Source organism: Heloderma suspectum, chromosome 5 (assembly GCF_057233095.1).
Source record: "Heloderma suspectum isolate Gila_16-S chromosome 5, 16-S_ref, whole genome shotgun sequence".
NCBI lineage: Eukaryota > Metazoa > Chordata > Lepidosauria > Squamata > Helodermatidae > Heloderma > Heloderma suspectum.
Window position 1 is genome coordinate 202,606,299 of NC_139462.1, and position 20,228 is coordinate 202,626,526.

The 20,228-nt window shown below is 45.8% G+C and overlaps 1 protein-coding gene across 1 annotated transcript in view; it reads left to right on the forward strand.

Annotated features, from left to right (window-relative positions):
• The window catches only part of KIAA1217 (KIAA1217 ortholog), a 538,230-nt gene that overhangs the window by 297,078 nt on the left and 220,924 nt on the right, over positions 1-20,228 (forward strand). The window lies entirely within an intron of this gene.

Genomic DNA, 20,228 nt, shown 5'->3' on the forward strand with positions numbered 1-20,228 from the left:
AGTAGAGCTGAATCAATAAACTAGGCTTCCTGGTATGGCATACAAGCCCTCTTTTCTCTCTCGCTCTCCTCCTCCTCCTCCCCACTTCAGCACCCCAGCTCTTGATTTGAATGATCAGCAAATGTTGAATGATATGAAACAAGGAAGGGAGTATTATACTCCTTATGTGACTCATGCTTTGTACTGGTGTGGTGTAGGGAAGAGAAATGAAAAAGAAAAGAAAATGGTATTAATTTTATTAGTAGAACCTTCCTAGGAGACTCTGCTTTGTTGTTAGAATCAAACTTAACATTAATAAAATGTTACAAACTTAACATTAATAAAATGTCCTTCTAAGTGTAAAGGAAGTGTACACAGTGATTCACAATTAATTATAAGTACACACAATTATTTTTTGAAGGCCAACTTTGGAGAGTATGCCCCTTTCTTAAAATGTGTTCAAATTTAAGATTGAAAAAGTTTGGAGGGGGGGGAATACAATTAACCCTTTCCCCATCCACTAACAAGATACTTTTAGAGCCAGCAGAAGGTTCCCTAATATTCAGTATTGCAATACAGGGAGCAGACCATGCCTTTGCTCTTACAAACCAAGCATCAAAAGAGGTGGTTTAGGTGGCCAAAGATGAGATTTGGGTAGTTGGTGCCCTGGCATAGCTAAATGAAGCTGATTATTTGGTCATTGATTCAATGGGAAAGACACTTGTGAAATGTAAGAACAGCATAGAAACATGAGAGAATGCCAGGAGACTGTTTGTATTGCCTTGTATACTTCCAGCAAAATAAATAAGACAAAAACAAACAAAAACTGAGATGTATAAAGAACTCTCATCACTTTCCATTCTTTTATAATACATGCAGAAGTACATTCAGTGGTACTGAAATACTAACAAAATAAATAGAAACAAATGAGAAAATTGTTCAAATGATTTTGGGGAGAGGGGGTTCTAGTGCATTGCAAATCTATTTTATTTGGTACTTATAGATAAATGGCTAGTATTAGTTATTAATGGGAATTTATAGAATTAATTCCTAGCCTGATTTTCCCCCCGCTGTTGTTGGTTAGAAAAAGGACCGATGCGTTATGTGTTTAATATTAAAATATGTCATATTGAACAATGTGTCAAATAAACTCGGGGATTTGCATTAATTATGCTGATTGTGGCTGATGAAGTGGAAGAGTGGAAGGGAATATGGGGGAAAGTGAGTCAATGCTAATATTGTGTGAATAAATTTATGGCTGGTAACTTTATGTAGAAAAATGGCATTTTATTGCAGCACAAATATCTTATGTGTTCTGAATCAATAAATACTTAACTAGTGAATGCCCATCATTATGGCTGGAGGTAGTGGTGGAAAGACCTAAATAGTGTAGTGGCCCATGGTTCATTTCTGCGCACAGAGACACATTGCAGGTCCCAGTAGGATTCTGGCAGTGCCACGCAGACCACTCATTGGGTATATTTTGTCCCCAGACCATGGATGTCTCAGGTGCAATGTTATACTTTTCCCATAGGAGAGAACAGCAACTATTCATTTATATGGGAGAAACCAAAGCAGGACATTGAGGGCTAGTGTGGGTTTGGGAGTCCACCACATCTGAGGCAGGGGCAGGTATCACTCCCATAGCAACCTTGCAGATTGGAGCCCATTTATTTTGTCCTGTCAAACTCACTGGGATTGGGACAATCGAGAACTGGCCCTGTGGCTATCTGGGTAACCCTGCCCTATGTTCCCGAAGTGCCAAAGAGAGGGAACTCAAGTTAGTAATTACGTGGCTTAGAATACAACCTTGTCTGGCTGCTCAGCAGAATATGGTCTCGGTTGGCTGAATTGCAAAGTGAGCAGCACATCTCCCAGATGTTCCTCCCTGGCTCAGGATTTTAACAGAGCTGGTCCCTCCCTCCCTGGTACCTTGAACTCTGCATTGACCATTCCAGGTGCCAGGGACCCTGGAGAATGTAGTTTACCAGAGCACCTTTGTATCGATGTCAGGTGCCCTGGTCAGGGTGCCTTGGGCCTGGGATGCTGCTGAACATCCTCACAACAGAATTCTCCGAAACAGTGCTGGCTTTTGGTTTTTGAGCCCCTTGGGCAAGGCACACTAGTGCCCCGCTTCCTCAGTGAGTCTGCCTTCTCACCACCATTGTCATCAGCTGCTATTGTTCCTTATCCTCTTTTTCATCATTGCTACCACTTATTTGCCTGACAGGCATATATAGAGCCAGTGAACAAGTAGGCAGTGGCATCTACTGCTCCTCCTCCTCACCACCACTGTTGTGTGAGCCAGAGTGAGAGGCAGGTAAACAAGCAGAAGAGGAGCAAATCCAGGGGGCTCTTGTCAGTGGGCCCCTGTTGGGCTGTGGACCCTTGGCAAGTGCCCAACCATGACACCAGCCCTGCTCAGAAGAAGTCTTGGAACATGTAGCTATCCAAGGCACCTAACGTCCATACTAAGGATACAGATATGTTTCCCAGGGTCCTTGGTGCCTGGTTGGCTTCTGTTGCAGTGTTTGAGGACCTGAATTCACTGAAAGGGGACTCCAGTGAGGCCTCCCTGTCTCTACCACTGCCAGATAAGGAGGAGGTGGAGAAGTGTAGAGGGCTTTGCATGGTGGGGGAAGGCATGGGTTCGGGCTTGTAGTGTGTTGCGGAGAAGCATTTTGACCCTGTTGCCCACATTATGATGTGTTCAGGAACATGGTGGGGTCCGGATTTCAGAACTGGACATAAGAACATAAGAACGTAAGAAGAGCCCCACTGGATCAGACCAAGGGTCCATCTAGTCCAGCATTCTGTTCACACAGTGGCCAACCAGCTGCCCATGGGAAACCCACAAGCAGGACACGGGTGCAACAGCACCCTCCCACCCATGTTCCCCAGCAACTGGTGTACATAGGCTCACTGCCTCTGGTACTGGAGGTAGCATATAGCCATCAAGTCTAGTAGCCATTGATAGCCTTTTCCTACACGAATTGATCCAACTGTGGAGTATTCAGCCATCACTACTTTTTATATTTACAATACAATACAAAGTGCGCTCTCGCTCTCGCTCGCTCACTGTCTCTCTCTCTCTCTCTCTGTGGTTGTTTTGGGGATTTATCTATTTATTTATTACATTTATTCCCACCTTTCCTCCATCACGGAACTCAAAGTGGCTACATGTGGTTCCCAGGTAGTCTCCCCTCCATGCATTGACCAGATCCAGACCTGCTTTGCTTCAGCAAGGTGGCTGCCTCGTGCCTTCAGACTATGCCCTGGGATAGTTTTATAGCTATGAGTCTTAATCCAAAGAGGCTCTTTAGGCCTATACAGTCACTTCCGCATGCCAACCAGGGCGTCTTGCTTTCCCTCCTCCTGATCACAAAGCCTTACCCTGTGTCAGCATCTTTTTCCAAAGTTTTCCCGAGCCAGGGAGCACCGCCTTGGTTGCTGTGAGGTGGGGGCTGCTCTCTAGAGGGAGGCATCAGATGGTTTCAAACAAATCTCCTGGCATTTTCTCATTTCTGTGGAGGACGTACCCCAGTTCATGTTTCCATCCTTTGCTTGATAACTGGCCTGACTGGGCTTTGTTAGTTGCTTCCCATATCGACAACTCCTCCCGTGTACTGGCTTTCTTGAAACGTGGTCTGAGACAAGTCATTTGGAGTGCTTGTGTTGCAAAAATGTGGAGTCACTGCCAAGAGCTAATCTGGGCATGTTTATTGAGGGGAAAAGTGGTTTCAGGTTCAAGAGAAGTGCCAAGGAGAATGGATGTAGCTAATTTGGTCTGCTTGTGTGCCAACTGGTCTGTCGTCAGTGGGTTGAACGACAACTCAATGGGAGTCACAATGCCTTAAAAACACCATTGTTATCAGGGGATACTGCTCACCCCCACACACTCTGATCTTCTCACTGGTCCCATCAGCTCTCCACTGAATTCATTCTCAGACTTTGCCTGATCTGCCTGACAGAGGACTCATTTTTTGTATGACTCAGCTTGGTGGGAATCTCAGGACAAAGCTGACACTTGCTCTGGCGGCTTTTCAGAGAACCATGCTTCTAAATCACTGATATGATTGTCACTATAACTCTTATTCTTTAATGCCTAAGGCTATGGTTTTGGAGGAGACACATAGCTCAGTGGTAGAGCTCACTGGTAGAGCCTGTGCTTTGTATGCAGAAAGTACCAGGTTCAATTGCTTATGGCAGGGGTAGGCAACCTGGTGCCTTCCAGATATTTGGGACAACAGCTCCCATAATCCTTGACCATTTGCCATGCTGACTGGGGCCTATGGGAGTTGTTATCCAAAACATCTGGAGGGCATCAGAAGGCTTATTGTTTTGTGAAGAACCATAGCTCAGTGGCAGGTAGAACATATATTCCTGGCAGTTCATTGGTTGCAGTTAACATGAAAGACCTCTGCCAAGGCCCTGGAGAGCCACTACCAATGCAGGTTTACATGGGCCAAGAGTCTGACGTGGTATAAGGCATCTTCCTTATTAAATCTTATTTTATCTTGAAGTAAAGTTAAAAATACAGGCAGCAGTAAAGAACATACAACAATATCACTACATAAATAAAGAAACACTGATTATAATCCTTAGTTTATCATGGATATGCTTTCAGGACAACTAGAATGAAACAGCCTAAGGAGAAGCTCATTATTTTATGAACAACAGGATATGTAAGTTATATTACATATATAGGGTGTGTGTGTGTGTGTATGTAATAGATAGTGTGTGTTCATGTGTGCATAATAGAAAAAAAAGGCGTTTGTACTTGATTGGATTAGAACGTGATCAGATGTTTGAAGGACTTCCACATGAAGAATAAACAGAGAGCATGGTGTCATAATACCTTTTTGAAATTTAGGATTCCTTGCTTGCTTCACTTGCTGAGTACGTCTGTATGTAATCACAGTCTCCCAAATTTTGTCATATACTTCTCTTTAAATAGATGCTTTGGAGGCTTATTTATTTATTATTGCATTTATATCCCACCTTTTTTCCTCTTGCAAGGAACCCAAGGCGGCTTACATTATCCTCCTCCTCTCCGTTGTATCCTCACAACAACAACCCTGTGAGGTAGGTTGGGCTGAGAGTCTGTGACTGGCCCAAAGTCACCCAGTGAGGTTCCATGGCCAAGTGGGGACTAGAACCCGGATCTCCCAGCTCCCAGTCTGTCACTCTCACCACTACACTACACTGGTTTCCAATTATGTGCTGTACATGACTTTGCCACTGTGTACAATTACTTACGAAGGTCTACACATAGGCCGGGGTCATTAAGGTGAAAATCGCACTCATATCCTACTTGTGGGCTTCCCATAGGCATCTGGCCGGCCACTGTGGGAACAGAATGCTGGACTAGATAAGCACAGTTCTCCTTATGTTTTTAAGTGTGGAAGTATAGCTTTAGGAGTTAGCAGTGGCCCAATGTGGAGAAATTCCTGGTGGTAATCAGCAGCCATGTTCAAGAACTACTTCACTGTTGAAAATTCCTGCCAAAAATGAAAGTATGAACAAATCTGATCATGTCACTTTCAACAACAGTGACTGTTGTTTGGATGTATTTGGATCCAAATAATTAGGTGAAAACTTGCAGGGGTAATGTACCACCTATTGAGAACATTGTATTCTGTTTCTTATATATTAGTGTCGATTGATTAAGATGTAAAAGAGATCCAGATACACTGCCAACCATCATCTTCCAAAGACTCATCGAATACTTTCTCATGGTCATATATAGGATACTTTGTCTTCCAGTAAGAGCACCTGGAGGATGTTATAAATAGTTTATATCAGACCTTTAGTTGAAGAAACAGCAGCTTCTATAAAAGGTTTAAAGCCAGTGAGTGGGCATTTGGCAGTTTTCTATGTTTTCAGACAAGTTCCTCAGAGGATTATCAGGGAGTTCTCAATGAGAAGGTCACTAATAGATGAATAAGCTTCCCTGAAAGACAGCTTGGCCACCACTGCCAGATAAAAGTAAGGACTTCTTCACATGATGCATAGTTAAACTATGGAATTTGCTGTCACAAGATTTAGTGACGGCCACCAATTTGGATGGGTTTAAAAGGGGATTGGACAAATTAATGGAGGAGAAGACTACCAATGGCTACTAGTCCTTACGGCTCTATGCTACCTCCAGCATCAGAGGCAGTATGCCTATGTACACCACTTACTGGGGAACATGAGGGGCGGTGCTATTGCACATATGTCTTACTTATGGTTTTCCCACGGGTAGCTGGTTGGCCTCCTGGCATACAGAAGGGGAAGAAATGGAAACAGTGACAGATTTTATTTTCTTGGGCTCCAAGATCACCGCAGACGGTGACTGTAGCCATGAAATTAAAAGACGCTTGGTCCTTGGGAGGAGAGCTATGGCAAACCTAGACAGCAGAGTAAGAAGCAGAGACATCATCTTGCCGACAAGGGTTCATATAATCAAAGCTATGGTTCTCCCAGTAGTAACGTATGGCTGTGGGAGCTGGACTATAAGGAAGGCTGAGCGCTGAAGAATTGATGCTTTCGAACTGTGGTGCTGGAGAAGACTCTTACGAGTCCCCTGGACTGCAAGGAGGTCAAATCAGTCCATCCTAAAGGAAATCAACCCTGAGTGCTCATTGGAAGGACAGATCCTGAAGCTGAAGCTCAAATATTTTGGCCACCTAATGCGAAGAGAAAACTCTCTGGAAAAGACCCTGATGCTGGGAAAGACTGAAGGCAAAAGGAGACGGGGACGGCAGAGGATGAGATGGCTAGATAGCATCACCGATGCAATGAATATGAACTTGAGCACACGCCGGGAGAGAGCGGAGGACAGGAAGGCCTGGCGTGCTATGGTCCATGGGGTCACGAAGAGTTGGACACAACTTAACGACTGAACAACGACAAGCTGGTTGGCCACTGTATGAACAGATTGCTGGATTAGATAAGCCTTTGGTCTGATCCAGCATAGCTCTTCTTGTGTTCTTATGCTCCCCTAAAATGTGTAGCCACAGGGGCATGTTCTAGGCCTTGCTCGTGATCCTCATGAACTGTGGATGTGCTGTAGAATGAGCCATGGAAACCACTGAGAGGCCTTCTTGGAAGATAAACTGATCTGGGAAAAATTCCGAGGGGCTTAGGAAATCTGAACTACAGCTACTTTCAAAATTATCTGGGTGAAAATAACCTCAAACTTTGCTCATCTGAAAAGTAGCAGAGATTGAAGCCAGCTTTGATCTCAGATGCATTGCATGGAGGCCTGTAATCTTTGTTAATAAGACCATTTAAAGAGAGAAGCTCATAAATTAGATTTTCTTCCTTGAAGCAGACAGCCCCTCCTAAATAATCGCTTCTGCACCTGCAAGAAACTATGGCAGAGGAAAATCATTTGCTCTTTTCTGAACCCCACACACAGCCTATTTGTTTATCTGTATTGGTGCAAGTGGAAATTCCACTGGGCTTAGGCGGAAGGATTTTGGTAATGGATGGCGCATTTGCATTGGATATTAGCAATGTAAACAGTGTGATGTGTAATTCTCTGAGCATGAGAGCATTAAAGCATTTTTATTCATACGTCTTTCTGTACAAAAGCAGGCTGAGCTGGACACACCTGGTCAGTTAGTTCCATCTAATGTTAATCCTGAAGTTTTAAACCCCCTTTTCAGAGATCTGTTTAGGAGAGCAAAAGTAAACAATCCAGGCAAATCTCTTGTTGAAAGGGTTTTCTGTTTCCTTTCTTTTCGGTGAATACACTTGCTGAAACAGCACAACAGATGGAGGAAGGAAAATCCCATAGTCATTGCCTGTGAGTGCAGCAGTGTTTTGTACTGCACATCCTCCCAACTCCTATACTCGGTCTGCACTTGCTCATTAAATTGCACCAATTTAGTGAACTGTGGGATGGGGGAGGGGTTGCATCTTGGTACACCAAACAACAAGAAGCTGCATGCTTTGATGTGGCCAAGGGGTAGGAGTGGCTGTGTTTATTTGCACCCCAGGAGAGATACTGTTTGCAACGTGTGTGTGGTCTTCCTTCGGTTCATCCTTCTTTGTTTCAATCCAGTTTGACAGCAATTTGTAAAAAGCCCACTTTCAGCCCTGCTTCCTCCTACCTGGGGGAAGGAAATCTACCACTACGTATTCTCTGCAGTGCACACAGTGGAGGCTGGTGGCTGTGATGTCAGTTGGGCGGTGAATCCATTCCAAGTTTCACTCAGAACCAGTCAGAACTCTAAAGAAGCTATCCAAGGTTCTGGGGTAGCTCCTTTAGAGTTCTGATTTGTTCTGACTGAAACCCGGAGTAGAGTCACCGCCTCAGGGATATTGCAGCCATTCCACTGCCTGCACAAAACTTCAGGGCCTATTTCTTTAAAATGGCCACGTGTCCTACCCCACAGAGGACAGTCCTCTATTTGAAGTTGTCTTCTCTTGGAAGGGCTGTCCAGTCCGAGTCCAGTTTAAAGATAAAGAACCCTAAGAAGGGAGAGCAGCAGGGGCCTTGGAGCTGCCCCTCAACTTCAAGTTGCAGCCTTTGAAGTTGGAGACTCAGCAGGCACACAGGTCACCTGGCCACAGTCTTCCCCACTACAGTGAGATGAATCTCAAAATATACTAATTATTTCTAAATGTGCACCCATACATATACACTGGCATATACACATTTTATGCAAATCTATCCTCTGTAGTAGGGATGTGCGAACACACCCCAGCTCGGGTTCTCCGGATGCCTGCTGAAGCACCAGCCCCACTTGCTCCTCCCAGACCCCCACTCGAGCCCCCATGAGCTTGGCAAGTTGCTCGCACTCACGCTGGGCCCATCTGGCAAGCACCCGCTGTTTTGCCTCCTTGGGGGGGGGGGAGTTTAAGAAATGCGCATATTTAAATATGCACAGTTTGGGGTCGGGAAAATGTAATATGAGCAATATTAGAGGCATAATACCTGTAATATCGCGCATATTAAGGTCTCCCAGCCCCAAACTGCGTATATTTAAATATGCGCATTTTAAACCCTCTTTTTCCACACACAAAAAGGCGGCAAAATTGTGGGTGCTTGCCGGACAGGGTCATGGTGAGTCCAGGAGGATGCAAGCAAGTGAGAGCAAGGGCAGGGGCTCAGCGGGCACCGTCTGGGGGTTGTGTCAGGGCACGGTCTGGGGGTTGTGGCAGGGGGGCCCAACAGACTCCTGGACCCAGTTGAGTGCTGATGACATCCCTACTCTTTAGTCCTCTTTGGGTGGGTGGGGGGAATGATGCAGTTCTCCTTTTATGGTGATATTTAAGTTACCACCCTACCTGCCTTAAGAGCATAAGAAGATCCCTGCTGGATCAGACCAAACGTTCATCTAGTCCAGCATTCTGTTCACACTGTGGCCAACCGGCAACCCGTGGGAAACTCATAAGCAGGACATGAGTGCAACAGCACTCTACTGCCCATGTCTTCCAGGAACTGGTGTACATAGGCATACTGCCTCTGATACTGGAGGCACCATAGAGCCATCAGGACTAGTAGCCATTGATAGGCTTCTCCTTCAAGAATTTGCTAACCCCCTTTTAAAGCCATCCACATTTGCAGCTATCACTACATCTTGCATCCGCCCCTCTCACTCTTTGTTATGGCTATCCACATGCAATATAGTTTGATGATGCAATAGTAAGCTCAAGGAGCTACAATTACCTGTATCACTTTCTTTCCCATAGATCTTACTGTGCTTCATATCTATCCACCTGGCAAAGCTGAGCACTCTCTCACTGCTTTGCCAGCCTGATCAGCTTCCGTACTGGTCACAAAGAAAGTGCACAAAGCAGAGCCAGAGAGGGGTCATGACTAGGGATGCTGGAGAAATTCAGGACAGATTACAATGAGCTCAGATTTTTAAGAATCTGATCTGCGGAATCTGCTGCGGAGCACCCCCCTCAGGCCATGTGGAGTCCATGGACTTTCAGAGGATTTTTTTTACTTTCCCGAAATTTACAGATATAAATCCGTAGAAAAATACGTACATTTCTTCTGAGGAAATGTTGAATGGAATGGGTGACGATACACTACATGTTACATACTGAGGTAGATTATGTAAATACATAGTAAATATTTTCATAATTATTTGCGTATTTTTCTGCATGATGAAAAAAAAATCCGCATCCGTCTGTGGGCGGACGACAGAATGAAAGGCTCCTGACAATCCGTGAAACATAGACAGAGCAGATTTTACACAGTCTGTACATCTCTAGTCATGGCCCAGGGAGGAACTGACAGGCCCCATTTGGCCCATGGGCGGAACATTCCCCACCCATGGTGTAGAGCAGAGGTGGGCAACTTGTGGCCCTCCAGATGTTTTGACCTATAACTCCAATGGATCCCTCACCATTGGCTCTGCTGCCTAGGGCTGATGGGAGCTGTAGGCCCAAACACCTGGAGGGCCACAAGTTGCCCAACCCTGGTGCAGAGGTTAGAGTGCTGGATTGATACCACGGAGACCAGGGTTCAAATCCCCACTCAACCACAAAGCTCACCGGATGATTTTGGACCAGCTGCTCTCTGCCTAACCTACCTTACAGGTCTGTTGAAGGGACAAAACCTGTATTAGGGTGGCCACTTACGTATTGCCTTCATGCTGAAAAAGGTTCCTCATGCCTGCTTTACGTCATACTGTCTCTGGAGACTGATACACAGAACCTTAGAACCAGTGCTTCTCTTCCCACTCAAGGACCAATAGTGATACCACTTATGTTTTGGTCTCTGTAGCTACATGTTTAACCCTTCCAAAACCTTATGCCTTGCTTTGTGTCCTCACTGTCATGTCAGTAACCAGAATCACCTTCCATCTCATGACTATATTCTGAATCCAGCAACTTGTGTGCCTTGCATTAAATTCTTCTCATGGAGGGTTGCAAACGTTATCCTTCTACTGTGTTTATTTTAGACCAGTGCTATTTTTGGTGCTGCCTAATGTCACACACCCATCTGTTGTAATTAGTAATAAATTACTTGCAGAAGGAACAAATATTTGACTCTGATTAGAATAAGTTAGAATAAGCATCCTTTTTTTTTAAAGATTACATAAATAACTATCATAATGTCATTAACTGGTTTATTTAGGTAGCATTGAGTCAGTAATGTGAAAAGAAAAGATGTTGCTTAGCTCTGGTGTGCAGAAAAGCTGTCTTTTGAACATAAAAATTCCCTTAAGCATGTGATTGTTATAAAGAGAGTGTAAACACAGTTATTTGACAGTTGCAACTGTAAAGCTTTACAATACATGTTAGAAACAGTTCTGCATATTTGAGCAAATCCCTCCATTTCTGCTCTTTTGAAAGCATCTTTTCAAATAATACACAGATGTTTAATACTAATCTGTGTGCTTTATGCTCTTACTGTGCATTCTTTTCTGAATGAGGGCTCGTGTCACATTAAAAATCATACGGAGGAGCTTCTGTGTTTGCAATTTTTAAAAAATATTGTTGGCTGACTTTTTTTAAGATAAAAAGTCAACATGTGTTAACAACTGTTGATCGGTGACACTGGCAAGATGCCTGTGTGTTGGGCTCAGGAAGCATCTGCAGCCCTCTAATATAGAAATAGCTGTCAACAAAAACTGCATTTTAGTGGCGACTGGTTGTTTTATTGGACTTAGAGTTGTGCATGCAGTTTAACCTTGTTTTATACATCACAAAAATAAAACCTTTCAGATGGGAAGCTCCTGGAACTATGGCAATCAGTCAACTCCCCTATTTATAAAGATAGTTATCCTGGTGTGAGACTTCCTAGGTCCAAGTGCCACAGAGCTTCCGCTCTGTATGTTTAGGAAGGTGGTAAACACCTGGGGAAGTGGGGACTGGTGGCAGAGAATAGCTTGGAAGTTCAGAGGCATAACTAAAGGACCATCTATTCCCATATGAACCTGCACCATTTGTTAAAATTATCATTTGAGGCACTTCTCAGGAGGTTGGAGGCTAGGTGCGTAGAAGAGGGCCTTTTCTGTGGTGATACCCTGACTTTGGAATCATGCCCATCTGGAACCTATTTTAATGAGTTTAAGGGACAAACTAAATGTTCCATAAAGAGTATTTTTAACAAGCATGCTTAGGACTGGCTGCATTTCTTTTTTTTAGAAAAAGTAGCTACATGTGGCCCAAAAGGTGGGAAAATGGAACAAGGGGGGGGGGGGACTGTGACAGAAACTTCCCCTCCCCAGCTCCCAGCCACATCCATGGCCAGTCCTAAGCACTTCAGTGAACAATGCTTTTGATGGAACATGTTGTTTGGGAGCTGAGCTGAGACTTCTTAAAAACAATTTCCGGGCTTTTCTTGATCAGGAGATCCAATGCTGCTGCTTTGAGATTTTCATCACTCTAATGGCTGCTTTTTAATTCAGTTTTTAGGAACATCTTCTAATATTATGGGTATTTTAATATTGCTATTTGTTTACTGAAGTATTGCAAGCTGGCTTGGAAAAGGCTACTTATTCAGGTAGAATTTCGAAAATACGTCAAGAGTCTTCTGGCCGCTTCCATTGCAAAGACACCCAGACTAGGGATGTACAGACTGAGTAAAATCCGTTCCGTTGTGTGTTTCGTGGATTGTCAGGCAACTTTTGTTCTGTCGTCTGCTCACAGATGGAGGCGACTTTTCCCCATCATGCGGAAAAATATGCAAATAATTACATTAGAGGTTTCGTAACAATTTACATGATTTACCTTCATACATAACATTTACTGTATTATCTTCCATTCCATTCAACTTTTCCTCAGCAGAAACGTGCATATTTTCCTACGAATAAATATGCGTAAATTTTGGGAAAGTAAAAAAACACATCCAGAAGTCCACGGGCTCCACGTGGCCCGAGGGGGTCACTCCGCAGCGGATTCCACAGGTTGGATTCTTAGAAATCTGAGCTCATTTTAGTCCGTCTTGAATTTCTCCAGCATCCCTAGCCCAGACTGACACAGCAAAGCAGAGCTGGGAGCTATAGTGCAGAAAGGGGCCTGGACTGGATCTGCAGGCTTACCTGATCTCCCAAGCAGAAAGGATTCTGCCCTGTGGTCTTTGTATCCTGGGCTTCACTTCCCTCTTCCAGCCAGCAGTTGGTGTGGGGAGTTGGTGCATGAGCTGCGCAACACCTGAACACCTGCCTGTTCATTTTATCCCACCCTTTTCCCGTAAGGATCTGGTGTATTGCTTAATGCTGGGTTAGCAATGGGACCTATTCCCAACCCTGCTGAGCTGTGTAGCATCACGCTTCCAGCTGAACTGCTGGAGCTGATGTAGTGGTGCAACTGGTGGGGATGGTCCCAAGACTACAAGCCTGGGGTGTCTTATTCTCAGGTAGGGAGGATAACTGTTTTTTTAATTGCAACAATGGTAGCAGGATGTTTCATGGTAGTGGTTATGCCTGGGATTTGCCTGTGTCGATCTGTCTGTGCTTGCGTAGGGGAGGGATGTGCTGGTGCAGTGGGCCACATTTGTGAATTTAGCCCAGAATGTACGTTAACATGGAATTCCATATTTTGTCTAGTAGTTACGATTAAAGATCCACTCAGATTTAGGAGAATAGTATGATTTATAAGGCCATGTCAATATAACAAATGTCAGTCACATTGATTTCTTTAGCAATATAAGCCCAGCGTGGCCTGTTGGAAGCTGCTAGATTCCAGAAACAGCACAGCTTTCACTTCTTTGAAAGTGAGTTTCTAGCCCTCATGATTCCGAAAAGGAGGTTGAGAACATCATGGAAATATCCAGTATGGAAATGTATATCTGACAAAGTGGACTCTAGTCAGCCGCAGCTGATGCCACAATAAATCTCTTGCTATTTATGGTGCCACAAGATGCTTTGTTGTTGTTGCTTTTGCTGCGACAGACGAGCATGGCTACCCCTCTGGGACACATTTGAAAGGCTCAGTAGCCAGAAAGCAAATTGATGCCATGAGACCAATTCTCCAGTTTTGCAGCTGTTGAGATGGGGCTTCAATGCCAAGTTGTTCATGTAAAATAATGTTAATGATTTGCCAACGGAATCTACAAATAAGCTGCAGACTTTTGACTCTTTTTATGTTTGCACCATGTTGCAGAAATTGCCTGCCTCTGCAGTAAGTGAAAAGCTTCCATTGTTGTCTGTATAGCAGAACTGAAGCAATGGTTAAAAACCTTCCTGTAATATGAGCGCTCTTCAGGCATTCTTAGCTCACACAATTACCATCACGCGAGGGGGGAGAGTTGGGCTGTGTGCACCAGCTCCACCCCTCCATTGTGCCCCTGCCAGCCACACGTTTGTTGGGAAACACTGAAGTGGGAAGCTTACTCTATGTGTGTAAGTTCCCCACACAGTTTAGAACCAGTGGAGGCTGGTGGCTCCGACGTCAGTGGGGTGGTGAATCCGTTCCGGGTTTCAGTCAGAACCAGTCAGCGCTCTAATGGAGCCATCCAAGGTGTGAAGGTGGAGTAAATTCACTATCCCACTGAAATCAGAGCCAGCAGCCTCCACTGTCTAGAACCCTGTGTGATCAGAGTTCTAAATCATGTGGGAAGCCCACATGCGCAGCACAGATGTCAGACCTTTCCCCTCCCAACGCATAGAGAGCGGCAGGGCTGGATGATAGCGCCGGAGGGGGCCGAGCCAGTGAGCATGGTCCCGTCCTCTCCCTCACGTGATTGGAATTGTGTGAGCTACTAACGCCTGAACCCTATGGTATAGGGCAGAAACCAGCCCAGTGACTTCCTTGCAGGCTGTCTGACTGATGTTTTTAACCTTGGGTTAGTGTGACAAATTCTTTTCAGCATTGGCATTTTACATGCCCATACTTGCCGTTGGGGAGCAAAAACCTTCCCAAGCTGCTGCTACTTCCAATATTTTGAAAGGAGAGGGTTAAAGACTGCTTGTTCCTATATTGTGATGGGTTTGGGATTAGTCTAAATACCTTTACAGGGCTCCCCTACAACCCAGTGCCTCTGATTGCTTTAGGATTTCAGTAAGCAGAGCTGTTGGCCTGAGAGCTTTGAAGCAATACACCTAAGACCTGACAAAAGACACTTCATAGCTGGTCAGATTCTGGTGGTGTGTTTGAGTGGGACCTCGGGTGACCCAAGAAGGCAGAGGTGATGGGCAGAGAAGGCTCCTCTTTCTTTTTCTGACTACACAAGGGGAGGGGTGAGTGAGGGCTGTGTGTGTAGGAGGATGTCCGCCTGTGCTAGAACTGGGTCCGAAAGATTTCAGTGATGCAGACTTTGCTCTCTGCAGGAAATCCTGTGCCATCATTGAATCTAGAAATCTGATGCAGAACAGGAAGCCGCTGGAGTGCTCATGTTGGTCAAGCCTTCAACTTGTGTTCAGCCTGTATATATTTGTAAATCTTCTATCACAGAAATGCCTCGAGTCTCCTGTGACCTCCTTCTAAAGGAGAGGTGGGGAAACCCAGGCCCGTGGGCCAGGTCTGGCCCTCTTGGGGTCCCAATCTGGATCTCCAGGGTTCCCCAGATGGTCATGCCCCCTTCCCTGGCCCTGCCCTCTTGTCCCCAATCAGCTTTTGTGCAGCGGTTTCCCAGTGTTTGTGCAGTTTTTCCCCCATTCTAAAAGCTTGAAACGTCTCTCCGAAGGCTTAGTCACTGGCTGTAAGAAGAGCTTCAAGCTACAACAGGCTGGTATTTTTTTTTGCCCCACCCCTTTTGCTTTTAGCTCTGCCCCCTTTGCCTTGAGCCCCACCCACCACTGGAATGCAGCCCCCGAGACCTTCTCTAAAAATTGGATTTGGCCCTTGGACTGAAAGAACTTCCCCAGCCCTCTTCTCAGGAAACTGAACTCCAGGTAAGTGCGGACACTTCTCACCGCTCAGGGGTGGGATGCATGTGCCCAGCAAAATAGATCTGCCCAGGCTGTGGGGTCATCCTCTGAGGCCCTCTGCTCAGTGTTGTTGTGAGGTGTTTGTGGAGTGGGTAGGAGGGAGGGAGCCTTTACAGTGGCACAAGTCTGGAACGCACTTCTAGGTGAGTTGCATTTGGCCTCTTCTCTAAGCTCCTTTGGACAAAAAATGAAAACCAATTTCTTTCAGCCCGCATTTGACATCTGATTAATTCTGCCACTGCCATGGGGTGTTTTTGTAGCCATTTTTATATATTGCATTTGAATTGTTTGTTTTCATGTGATTGATTGTTTTTAATTGTACTTTAGCAATATTTATTTTGTTGCAAGCTGCTCTGAGTGCGATCATTGAAGAGCAGGATATAAATAATAAATTGTTTCCTCTGGCAAGGGATGCTTTCTTTTTCAGTAACTGGATTGAGCTCAACCCAATAAAATAAAGAAAATAAACCCGGTTAATTTCACACCAGGCCCTATGTTCTTATTCAAAGGTTTTCTTTTTGGTGTGATGAGGATCTTTAGGAAGCCAAGACGTTTGTCTCAGAAGATGGTGTCTTAATTGATATAAAAATCATTATTGGAGTCCGAGGGGGAAATGCACAAACTGCTGCCACTGATGAAGTCCCACTGAAGTCAATTAAGTCCCACTGAACTCAATTAAATATTACCAGCTGAAGGGCGGTTATTTATGTTCTCAGTGTTTGCTCTGTAAGCATCTCTTGGAGACGGTACACCTGCGTCAGATACTTGGTAATCTCAGTTGCATAGATAGATCTGCAGGAGGCTGAGTAGCTGGTTCTGCATTTGGGCAAAGATGGAGTAGACAGCCTCTGGGGTGTCTTCCAGAGTTGGGAAGGATCTTGTAGGCCACATGGTCTAACCGCCAGCTCGATGCAGAATATCCAGTGGTAGAGCATTTCCAACAGATGGTTCTAGACCAGGGATGCCGACCCTTAGGACCAGGGGCCAAATCCAGCCCCCCTTGGGTTGCAGTCTGGCCCTCCAGCATTCCCCAGATGACCACACCCTCCTCCCATAGGCCCATTCCTTTCCCCCTGGCCACTGATTATTTGGTGGTTTCCCAATTTTTGTGCAGTTTCCCCCCTACTCTAATAAATTGAAAAGCCTCTCTTAAGGCTTCGTTACTGGCAGTAGGAACTTTAAGCTAAGCTATGAAGGTATTTTTTTATCATTAGGGCTATACCCCTTTCTCCCTTGGCACTGCCCCTTTGCCCTGTGGCCTTGCCTGCCACTGGAATTCCAAGAGCTTCTTCGAAATGGAATTCGGCCTTCAGGGTGAATGAAGTTCATCACCTCTGCTGTAGACTTGCTTGAAGACCTCCAGCAAGGGAGACCCTGCCCACCCACTAGGGAACTGGGTTAATTGTTGGACTGCTCTGGCCATTAAAAAGTTTCTCCTAATGTTTGACTGAAATCTACCCTCCTGTAACTTAAACTCATTAGATCTAATCCCATTCTCTGGGCCAGCAGATAACAAGTCTTTGCCCTCTTCAATGCAACTGCCGCTCAGGTATTTGAAGAGTGATATCATGTCCCCACTGTCTTCGCTTCTCCATTCCCAGTTCCTTCAACCCATCTTCACAGGACTTGTTTTCCACTCTACTGGTCATCTTGTTGCCTTCCTCTGAACCCATCCCAGTTTGCCTACATCCTTCCTAAAATGCAGCCCCGATAATGCAATTCTATAATACAGGAGCAGGCAGCCTGGTGTCTTCCAGATGTTTGGGACTACAACTCCCATAATCCCTGACCATTGGCCATGCTGGCTGGGGCTTATTGGAGTTGCAATCCAAAACATATGGCGGCCACCAGGTTGACTACCCCTGTTATAATGTAATGTACATGTGTCTTTCCATGCATATATTTGAATGCATAGGTAGTCAAACATCAGCAGGCCCGAAGTAACCTGGGGGTGCGAACTGCGCAATCTCCTTATTGTGGATATGCCATGAGGTGATTCTAGTGCTGAAAGAGCTCCACTGAAGCAGGGTTGGCCCAATGTATTGCCCCGGCCATGGGCTTCGACCTCTTAATTTAGAGGTGCCAAGATAGTGATAGATCAGATCATCAGACCCAGGTTTACTTACAAGGAGTACTTTATTGAGTAACTTACAGCACACAGGCGTACCCAGCGATTGGATCAGTCAGCTTCTCTGAACCCAGAGCCATGGGGTACAATGGTTTTTATACAATACATGTTAGCAATAAGGCAGCATAACAGCAGCCAGCGCCTGTAGCATTCATTCCCAGCATAGACTAACAGCAGTTGGTTCTCAGCACAGCCACCTGTAGCTTTAAAGTAAACAACCTCTGCTTCCCAGGCAGAGTGCTTGATAACACTCTCACTCATTAGTATGGAATGTGCTAGGCTGGGCTATCAGCCCTTTGACTCATCTTCATGTGATTAGAGGCTTACTAACAAGGGAATTGCACTAATAATGAACTTAAGCAAGCATTATGGATCTCTAGGCCCCTCTAACACTACAGGTGACTTGGTTACACTCCTGGGGGCCAATACACCCTCCCATGAGGCGAGATGAATCCCCTGCCTCAGGCAGCTGATCAGGAAGAGCCGCCTAGAATTCTGATCCCACCACTGCCACATGCCTCTCAAAGTACCCGTTGGTCATTCACCTGCTGTGGCAATGTTTGCTGCTGGTTGCCGCTGCTGCCATCACCTGCCCCGTGCCTCACTCTGAGGAAGGCCTAGGTGGCAAAGGCCACAGGAAGAGAGCACCTGGTGTGGTTCTGCACCGAGCCTGCCCAGCCAAATGCCTTGCTCTGACGGGTCCTTTTTTAGAGCGAGGCATTGGCAGGGATTTGACCCTGGAGGTTGTCTGTGCTGCAGCAGCACAGGCAGTCTCCAGGACCACTTCCCTGCCAATGCCTCACTCTGAAAAAGGACCCCACAGAGCGAGGCATTGAGAGTAAGGCTGGGGGAGGCAGCAGCGGCAGCTCACAGAGCGGCTCGTGCTCCTCTCCAGTGGAAGCAGGTGGCGCTGACTTGCTCCCCCACCACTCCCAGCAGCGGTGTGTGGCAGCTAGTGCTCCTCCACTCCTGGCCGTGGGACATGGTGGCACATGCTCCGCCCCAAATCCCGGCAGTGTGGCAGCTCACACTCCCCCCCCCGAAGTGGTGTGTGGTGGTGGCAGTTTGCACTCCCCCCACCCCCGGCAGTGGTGGCAACATGTCATCCTCCTCAGGCGGTGATAGGTCTTCTGCCAGCCCTGCACTGAAGAGATGGTGGAAATGAGAGAACTCTGCCAGCTGACCAGGAACACAAACAAGAATCAACTGGATATAAGTCACTATAGGAATTGGTGTCCATTTCCATCATTAGGCCGATCGCTGGTTCATTGCACACAGAATGGTCGGCTGATTGGCTTTGGTTAAGAGATCATTGGGAATCCCTCTGTGAATGAAATACTCCCCAGAACGTGGGGAAGGTGACAACCAGGGCTGGCCCTGCACCAAATGGCATCCCAAACAAAACATATCTTTGGCACCGCACTCTGTTTGTTCAGCTTTGGAAAACTATTTTCATTTTTTTTTAATTTTGCATTTGTAGGCCAATTCATGACCCGCAGTTTGTATGCATGGTTTATCTCCTACAATATGCCATACATTTGCATGTATGGATTTGATCACAATCACTGATATGCACACCGTTTGTTGAATGGGCACTGATGTGTTGTTGTTGTTGTTTTGCAATAACAACAACAGCAACAGATAGCCCAGGTTCCCTAGTGGCATCTTTCCTGCCAAGTGGGGTGGACAGATGTAATGTGGGCAGTAAAACAGCACTTTGCAACTTTGAATAGGCAGAGAGAGCAAGAGCTGAACTGTCTGAAGGCACCTTGGGAAGATGGGTCTCTGTCCTTGGGAATCTGAGATGGAGAAGTAGTGGTGGCTCTTCACCTCCACTTATACTTTACTTCAGCGTTCCCCAACCTGGTGCCCTCCAGATGTTTTGGACTCCAACTCCCATCAACCCCAGCCAGTATGGCCAATGGTCAGGAATGGTCAGCTGAGAGTTGTAGTCTAAAACATCCGGAGGTCATCAGATTGGGGAAGGCTGCTCTACTTGTATATCCGTAGTAAGAACACCCCCCCCCCATCAGTCTCTGGTGCTCTCTTATCTGAAGGAAACCAACCCCAGGTAATTCTGCCCTTGGGCCTTCTCGCTGCTCAGGGAAGCAGAAGTTGCACAACAATAATATCACACCTTGTTCTTGCTGAGTGTTCATTTCATTGGAAAAGGTCTGGAGTAGTGAAAATATTTCCCCCTCCTACATCCCAACCATAAGAGTTATTTTGATTTCACTCTTTCGTCGTTTGGCTATGATGTGTGCTGTCTGAAAAAAGGTGGTCACGGTTGGCATTAG